This window comes from Metschnikowia bicuspidata (genome assembly GCF_001664035.1).
Source record: "Metschnikowia bicuspidata var. bicuspidata NRRL YB-4993 chromosome Unknown METBIscaffold_6, whole genome shotgun sequence".
Taxonomy (NCBI): Eukaryota; Fungi; Ascomycota; class Pichiomycetes; order Serinales; family Metschnikowiaceae; genus Metschnikowia; species Metschnikowia bicuspidata.
Window position 1 is genome coordinate 203,434 of NW_017387736.1, and position 9,752 is coordinate 213,185.

General features: G+C 37.0%; 1 non-coding gene across 1 annotated transcript; it reads right to left on the reverse strand.

Moving 5' to 3' along the window:
- Positions 1-9,507: 9,507 nt before the first annotated feature.
- On the reverse strand, positions 9,508-9,580 carry METBIDRAFT_t215. The gene has a single exon. It is a non-coding gene; the product is annotated as a tRNA-Thr (tRNA).
- Positions 9,581-9,752: the final 172 nt, after the last annotated feature.

Consider the following 9,752-nt stretch of genomic DNA (forward strand, 5'->3'; position numbering starts at 1 on the left):
TTTGCTGCTCAAAGTTCTTCTCTTGGTAAAGAACCACTAATTCAGAGAAACTTTCGCTACTTATATAGGTCCATCAATTTTGGTGTAGACGGTTTTATCGTCTAGTTCAAAGATTATCGCATGAATCTTTCTTGAAACGGAAAGTTTGTTAAAATATAACCGTCAATGCAATCACTTACATTCCTATTGTGGTCAGTTCCACGGATCACACTCTAAATCCAACAGTTTACAAGGTTTCGGAATGAATCTAAGCGTCAACTTGCAAAAAGAAACAGCTTTAAGCATGAGCGGGTTTTGTTATTAATCTGGCGCAAAATTTCGGGGAAGACGATCCGAAATACCTCCATCCTTGTGACGGTGGCCAAATATTTCAGCAAATATTCGTTTGAAATAAAATCCACATTGTCTTTTTATAGACTGATCATGCATATAAAAGACTAATGTAAAAATTTAGACGGGAAAGCCTGCGCAAAAGTGGAATTGCGATTTAGCCGAAAAAATGTGTGTATTCTAATTCAGAACGATTGAACTATAGTGTATTAGTGGTCAGAAAGGCATATTATATGTAAAAGTTGGTTTTAAACGATAGCTGATTTTGATAACTATCGTTATACGTTTCAGGATTCTAGGACTTGTGATTATGTATGCATGTTTTATGCGGTCTATAAAAAGATTTCACGGGAAAAAAGCTTCCTTATTTCATTGAAAGGTCAGACCACTACTTGTTAAAACAAAAAGCCGAGTATGTTGAAAAGTTCGGGACAGTTTATCCAACCTAAAAATGCAAGTGTTAGGGACCTCACGGGACATAAGGGTTCTGTATTACTATTGGGATACACATTCCCTCAAATAGCAGCAATCGCATCTCCCTTATAAATATGATCTGGGAGGCACGTGAAGGCAGCTGAAGAACTTGAAGGCAAATATTAAGAGTTATCCACAATATAACTTGACGGCACTCGCAAACAAATAATATTCGACAAAGCTCACAATAAGAAATTGCATATAGTCACATATGCACTCGTAGGAACTTAAGTGCTAAGCTGATACTTGGAGCCTAACAGTTCGCAAATCTATATTCCTATGCATGCTATAAAATCCCATACACGTACCGCAACACTTTTGCGTTTATGTCTTGCATGATTTACCTATCAAATACGTATCATTAGATTTTATGTATTCCATTTACTTGATTACATCAAAATATATACCAGTTTGATGGGTTGATGAGCTGATATTTCGGGAAGAGAAGGCAAGAAAACGCTCTTTGTCAATGCTAATATACTGCATATAATGTGGAATTTGTTTAGGTTCGCTGCAGCCCTAAGAGAATGTTTCGAAAACGCAGTATATTTATAGCATATAGCACAAAAAGTCACTAATTTATCTTTGTAAACGTCCAGTTCATAATCAAAAAGAGCAGTTGGCTTCCTTTGGTTGGTGAAAATTCTTCGCCCTCGGACTGGACGAGGATGTTATCACGTGACAGAGTATGTCGTCCGGTTAAATTTATTTTAGATGGGGTTTTTCCAAACCACCAAGAAGCATTTTAGAATTGACTGGAAGAGATTTTCCGAAAAAGTTTTCAAAGAAAATTTTAAGGTAATTTTTTGGTAAGAAGACTCTAGCTTCTTTCTGAAGAAATTCTGAATGGGAAGTCCGTACAAATTATAATGCGCTTCAAGGGACTAATAATGTCAGAATGTATTTTCCTTTGTTTCGAGCAAGACATAAGGGAGCATATGTGATAACAGCAAGAGCACACGCATGTATGTTTCAAGAAATTTCGGGCCAGATCACACTTCATTATAGTTCATACTCATGGTCAACCAATGGTTACACTGTTCAAATACGTGATATATTGGAGAGAAAGAATGGTATTTCACATGGGATCTCGCAGTAAATTTACCGATTTCCAAACTTATCTCAAGAGTGAGAATAATAAAAAATTTCCCTTTGAAATGCGGCTTGAAACAGATTAAAGAGCAAAATGAATACAAGACGATAGAAACTCTTTATAACGGCTAATCTAAAAAAACGTTGTATCATCTTGTGCACAATATGGACTCACGGAATAAAAAAGAGAATCTTGAAATGGCTGTACAAGCAAGCGCAAGATATAAACACGACTCCAAGATTGAATCTTTGTTCCTTTCTAATTGATCCCGACAAATATGAATTTGAAAGACTCTTAGAATTGTTTTCCGTGATCCAGGGGCTCCGCTCACGTGTCTTTCAGACAAAATATATGAAGAAAGTTGACTACCGTAGATCAGGAGATGTCAGTGATCAATAGCAATACCGATGCTGTGATGGGACGAAAACTCTCTCAATCAATCTTTCTCAAGGATATCACTCTGACAATAATTTTACATGAAGGCTTTCTGTAGGCGTTACTTAGAATTCATGATATTAGGCAATCTTTAAATGTTGTTTTCTTGTCTGTAGTGCTTTTTAGTACCCCACTCCAGGGCTAGAACTAATCTTTTCATCGTAAAAAACAGCTCATGAAGGTTTGGAATAGCTGCAAACACAAAACTCTAAGCACCAAGGGCATAATAGACAATCTGGACCTGCCGTGCTCCTTTGCAATTGCTTTTTTGTCTGATCACAAAATCTTCGCAAATTTCGAAGATATTTCCCTCAGAGCTCAAATAAAGATCTTTGCCATACTCAAGTTTAAATGTATTAAGAGTTGAATCAGTCGTGACGATCCTTCCTTTCTCATCAGCCTTGATATACAAGTTGTCTTTTTCATGCTTCACAAATCCATCATCCACTATAAACTCCGAAGCTTTCTTGTATGCAAATTCTGTTTCTTGGAAACATGTAAAAAAGCGGGAATGCGTCCATCGTTTCCACTAACAGGCCTGATGGAAAGGAAACCAGATCTGGCCGCTGCTCCGGCAAAGGTCAAAGTAATTGAGGCAATAGTGGTAAAAAATATTATTTTTTTGTGGTATTTGTATTTTGATGGAGTGATAGAAAGAGAAGAATTTACCCTTGTTTTGTACATTTTGTGTTTCTGCTATGGAGGAATGCTAACTATATCATCATCATCATCGTCATCATCACCATTATTGTCATTACGTGAGAGTTCTAAGGCTAAAACTGAGCAAACATTAGACAGAGAGCTTAAAAGCAGTAGCAGTAAACGTTTCGCTTGATGGTCACACTTAACGTTGCAATATTATTGTTCCCCGCTCCATTCGGGATTTATAAAAACCATGATGCCCCTTCTTGATTGTTCCAGTTTCCCAATACAACAGTGAAGCTTTGATCGTCTAAAACTTGTGTATCCTAAAAGTATATATGCTATTGTGCATGAAACAAACTTTAGTGCATGGATTCAAAAAATAAGCAATAGTTTTACCTGTAACAGAACCTTTGAGATTGAAATCGGAAGAGGCGGAAGAAAAAAACTTTGTATTTATGAACAATGAAGGCCACAAAAGCACGACTTGACTGTATTTATTCATCAGTAGAGAAACTTATACTTTATACTCAGAAACAATTTAACTCAAATTTTGAAATCAGACGAATGTGTGCCAGAAACTAAGGGCTCATACTACCACAAATGCACCTGTATCTTATGTTTTCCATCTAATTCGAGTGTGTGCTCGAATGTGAGATGCACAATAGAAAATAACTGTGTACTCGCGAGACATTGTTTGTTTGGATCTCGCTTTTTAGTCTCTTTCTATCGGCTAACATTCATGCGCTAATCGCGTCGATTCTTTGCATCAAGATCAAATAAAGAAATGGTTTCATTGAAAAGAGTTGAAATAGACTGTATTTGCTTCCCAATGAAAACTGTAGCTAATCCGAAAAATCTCTTTTTTGCGCCTCGGAATCATCTGGGAGAGTTCATAACTAAGGCGTAAAAGGCCAAAGCCTACCTGTATAGGCAAAATTCACTCATTTTTCGTTCACGTGACCATGACTGCAATACTGAAAGACGAACAGAAGTCACAAATAGTGCTGTATCAGTTACAGTATACAATGTGCAACACTCTAGTCAAGGGATGATGGTGATTGGTAGCAGCCCTATTATCAGCGAAAACCTCGTTTTCTCATTATTAAGTGTTGTGAAACCTGGTCACGTGATTCATAGGACTTTTCTTCTATCCTATAATTCAATCTCACGAACAATTTTGACAAGAGACACTCGCAGCATAATTCAGCAGCCTATTACAGAAGTTACCTGAATTGACGAAAGCTTAAACTATGAGGCTTTGCTAACGAAAATGATTCATTCATGATTTTTCGATTTTGTTTCTCAAACAGATTGTAAATTTTTTTAGATGGATTCCAATTATCAAGCTGACAGCTTCTGTGAGGGACTTCGAGGCATTAAGGTATTTGTATTCCTATCAATCACTGGTTTCTCCGTACCTCCACGTGAGTTCCTTACTATCTTCATATACTTCGTTTGGGAGATACGTGAACGGAGCTCCTTTGACTTTAAAAGATACTATATTATTCGCTCAGAATGGTATTTGACAACTTTTAATGAAGGGCACGCATATAGACCCTATATGCGTTTACGGGGCACAGCCAATGTCAAGTTGATACTACGGGCTAAAATCTACTCATTTTACAAGCTCGAGGTAATGCACCACGAAAAGCAAAACATTGGGCTTTCATATCGTTGAGTAGAAAGAAGCATACTCCAAATATCTTGAAATTTCTGCGTAACACTTGCGATTTAAATTGCAACATATCTTTAGGTATTAAAAGAAAATCAAAAACCATAGGTAGATACTAAAAGCTAAACACTCATACCAGAATTGAAAATGTTGAATTTAAAGAGTGCGTAATCACAATTACACCTAAGGTGGTGGTGTACGACAAGGAACCATTAGACCATCTAGAATACCAGCCATTAATGATTATAAATTCCAATTTTCTGGTAATTGTTTTGCGCTTAGACAAATCGTTACTATACAACCTTAAAGTATTTATAAGGGACTTCGCGCGGCATAAATGTATCTGTATTACCATTTGATCACTGATTTCTCTAGAACTCTACAGGAGTTATTTTTCACGATTAATACTTTACCGGGATTTCACTTGAAAAACATTTCTTGAATTTGGGAGAACATTCAATGAGTTGTTCAAAATGATAATGGAATTTCATATACTCATATATACGCTTACATGAACACTCAGTGCTACCAGGGACCTTACACTGATCTTTGAAATTTCATAAGATACATTGAGAGTGATATTTACGTTCTCTTTGGGGCATCGATCATCAAGTTTCAAGAATCATGACAAAGGATAAAGTTCACGAACATACAGTTTTCAGCTTGACCGTATCTAATTTGAAAACCAAATCTTTCATAAATAAGAATTTTTTCTTAGCTGGTTGGTATACAAAGACCTATATTTTCGAATATTATACATATATATATATATGAATTATACTTCTACAGATCAAGGATCCGTAATTCTTCCTAATGGTTAGAAAAGTAGTTATTATTACTTAACGCTTTGCTTCCATCTCTGTCCGGGTACTTTAATCACAAGAGAGGGCCGAAACTAGATACCTTGTAATTTCTCAGCCACGAATTCACTCATATGCGTGTTTTTGCTGATCTTTTAGTGGCCAGACAAGGTGACTGGTGATATACTCCTGTAGCGTGTATCCATCTGGATCTCTCGTTGGTCTTACTGTCCTCGTGACGTCACATAGTAATTGCGCTCAGCACTGCCTTTGCCGTGGTGCAAGTATTGAACTGAAAGTTCTTGCGGTCAGGTTATAATACAGCGAGCATGGACCATTATCGGGTCCATATGGTTCAATTCAGAAACGATTTATTGCCCAAAGACTGAACCGCATCAAAATATTGTCTATACCCAGTGACTTGTTTGCTACCGCGCATCTGAAATACCTCAACATCTCTGATTCCGCTCCTAGTGGAATTGGCACAAGGACCACGCTAACTTCAGGCATAGGCCTGCACACGGCTTCTTCTATAGATGTTGAAGTCTATCCTGCGTGAAAACATGCAATGAAACTGTAGGTAGTTATAGTACACTTATACTGGCTGAACCAAATTAAAGGACTTGACCAATTGAATTTTGCTTATGATAACGAGAGAATCGATTATAACATATAGAGTGCAAAGAAAAGTCAATTCATGAAAAGCGAGAACATAGCTGGCCATTTCGAGAGTATTTTCGCCTTTTAATTATGTATTTCAACCAATATGGCGGCTGACTCATCTATCTCAACGATATACAAGTGAACACTTACTCTCGGTTAGTTCGCTAACGCAAGTTCTTTGAATGCTCGCTTTCTGATTAATTTAGTGTTCAATTACAAAATTTATCAGTGGCACATATGCCAAATAGTTAGGCAATAAGTTTTTGTTATTGACAATCAGGCACGGATACTGCTGAATACTAAGTATCATCTACAAGTTTTACTTCCGACACATTATATTCTCAAGCTGACTCTGTCCACCAATAGAAATAAAATTAGGAACACAGCTCTTCCATTTATTAAACATTCACATAAAACTAAACCAACTTCAGAAACTTTTCGACATTCCTTATGAAAAGAGGCATGTACAAAACATTATTCTTTTGCGTGCATATACTCCTTCCTACAAGGATGATTCCTGGAAGACCAATATTACGCTGTCGAAACTTTTCGGCTCACAGGAGGTAGGCAGGAATGCAAAAGCTTATTGATGAAAAGCCATTGCGATAGCAGCTTTTTCCAGTTGGGTTATACTTACTTTTGTGTGCAAATATCTGTCTGTTCCTGTCAGCGTGTATATAGTGACATCGCACTGGTAAAAAGGTTTTTCCAGTGCGAGTAAAGATGTTTTATACTTCATGGGTCTGTGATAATCGTAAGCAGCCCCAAGTATTATATAATACTGAAATAGACAAAGTAATCTGACAGTTCCGAAGCACAATTAGTAGAAAGTTTAGGATTAATTCAAGTCGCAGTATGACTGATTGAGGGTTTTCAAGATGTACAATCCCAAAAGTCACTATTCAGATGCAGACCAATCTTGCATTCTTTGTTGTCATTTTTTTGTAAAATCCATCTCATTTACAGTGGCCTTTGAATCCCGTTTGACACTATACCAAAGTAGAATACTTGCGAAGGAAGCTGCCATGTGATATCAAGTCAGGTTTAAGTAATTTGCAGTTAAAGCCGAATGTTGTGTGAAGCTCGCACTTTCAATGGTAGTAAATTTCTTGAACTCATTCTGTGTTTAAAATGAAATGGCAATTATTAACGTATAGAGCTTCAATCATAAAGAAGCCTTCCTCTCATAAGCATACTTTTATTCGTACGTGAGATTTCAGATTATGTATGAAAATTGATCTTGAAAGCCTTTTTCAAATGTTTTGCGTCATTTCTGGCCCGAGCTCTACGATCTTTTTAAATTGAGGGATCCCTGATTTATCTAGCAAATAAATTTTGTGCATGTTACTTTCTGTGAGCATGTCTTGAATGTCATATAATAGTCCGTTCTCGGAACTTCCAATTCGGACACAGCTGATCGAGTTTCCATTTTTCTTTGCAGATAATATCTGGGTTTTGGCCACTCCTTGATTAGGCTATATAAGCCAGTATGTGCTGTCGAACCACGTTATTACACGACTTCACAAAGGCATCATTCCTACGTGTGGATCAATTGACGTCCTGCTTCAGCTTCGAATTTTTTTCTGTAGATATAATCATTCGCAAGATTATTCATTTCTCAGCTAGGAATTGATTAAACTATTGACTTTTACAGAGCTTAAAATACTGGAGGTTCAAACTTGTGTAATTGAATACTTAATCTCAAATATCACATGCTTCCTTTTTTAGAAACGATATTTTGTAGTAAAGACTTATTTCATCTGGTTTCAGTACATAAACTGCTTTCCAACTTGGAATTCTATCACAAAAACAAAACAACTTTCACAGACTTTGCACCAGAACAGTTGCTATTTTGACGAATCCGCGAATCTGCGCATGGCTGGAAATTTTCGTTGCCCATGATAGCAATGTAGTTCTCATTTGTTACCTCTAGGCATGATTCTGTGCCCTCTGTCAAGAAAAGGTTTCCTTGCGAATCAATACTGATGTAATCGTTATATTCGGTCTTCAACATTCCATTATCATTGCTAAAGTATGTAGCTTCATTGCTCGCAACTATCCCATGCGCACCAAAAGACATAAAAACATTCGCAAGTTGGTTATTATTCTCGTCGAAGAGAGACAAATATCCGAGGTCTATGGCCAATGCGGGTTGGGCAAGGGCTAAAGCGAGGAGAGGGAATGTAGCATTGAATTTTATACTTGGTCCGGTTTTGTTTCTGTACCAAAATATCCATAACTGGATAACCTATTCTCTCTTTATATAGTTGAGTTTTATTTTTTTCAAGAGTGATTTATCGTCTAATCATGATCGTGTAACAGCTCGATCAATAGTTTAGGAAATTTTCTAAACTTCACAAGGATTACCAGCAAAACACAAAGATAGAGAGTTTCTGGACCTCACTTACTCTGTTTTCTTCAACTTCATACTTCATTTACCTCTCTAGGCTATTTGATTCAAAAAATTGACATATAAATCCAACTATATTAAAAGTTTACATTTTGACGTTGCGTACATGGTAAAATATTGCCTGATTTTCGGCGCCAAATGAATTTCCGTGCGCATTTTCTCGTCATGTCCTTGCATATTACAACGAAAGCTGACATTCAAAACGATATACAAAGATTGTTTCTGCATTTTGACTAGTTAGTTGTGAGTAAGATAGTTCTACTTCACTGTCTTGTGACTGAATTTGGGGTTCGAAGCAGATCTACTCCAGATACAAACTGCAAGTAGAATTTCCAGAGGGCCGTATTGACTATCTGAAGGCTTATAGTATCATTCAAATTCTTTTTTGGACAAAACAGAAATTATAGAACATGACGGCAACCCTTTTTATCCTTATTGCAAAACACGTGTCATTAATAAGGCGTCTCTGTGTCTCTCTCGCTACTCTTTCTGTTCAACACGGAGAAGGACGTGTGGCAATTGGTGGGTAATTTATGGTTTGTAACTTCGCGCAGAATTGACAGCCCTGACTCAGCAAAACAATAGTCAACTAAAACCAACCTACTGTCTGGTGCATAGCCGATTTCTTTCTAGCGCATGAATTGACGACACTTCCGAGAGAATTTTTTTTCAGCGTTATACAAGTTTGAAACTGGACAAAGTCGAGTTTCACCCCTATGTTGCGCCTTTTCCTCGCTGTCTTTGGGTAAATTTAATAAATGAACGTGTAATTTTTTTTTTTTTGAGAGTCGACCATATATTGTGAATTAATTTTCCGTTCTTGATTTTGATTGCGTTTGCATTAATGCCGAAAATAACACATACATCACCTTCGAAATTTTCTTGTCTCGCTTAGACACAAGACCTTCAATATTAATGGAAATATTGGCTATCTGAGCGATAAAAAAGGTGTGGTTCAACAATTTTCGACAACCCGGATTATTAATGCCTTCAGCCAGATTCGAACTGACGATCTCCTCATTACTAGTGAGGTGCCTTACCAACTTGGCCATAAAGGCTTGTTTCCATTTCGTTTTGCTTGTGTGGTTATCTTCGGAAGCGGTTAAATAGCTGCAGGCTCGCGACAATAACTTGATATGATATTAACTAAACTAAATAGCCGCTACCCCCTTCTTCTTAAAGTTGGCTTTGTTCCCAGCTTTATATCGTGTAGTTAAAAAAAAAAAAAAA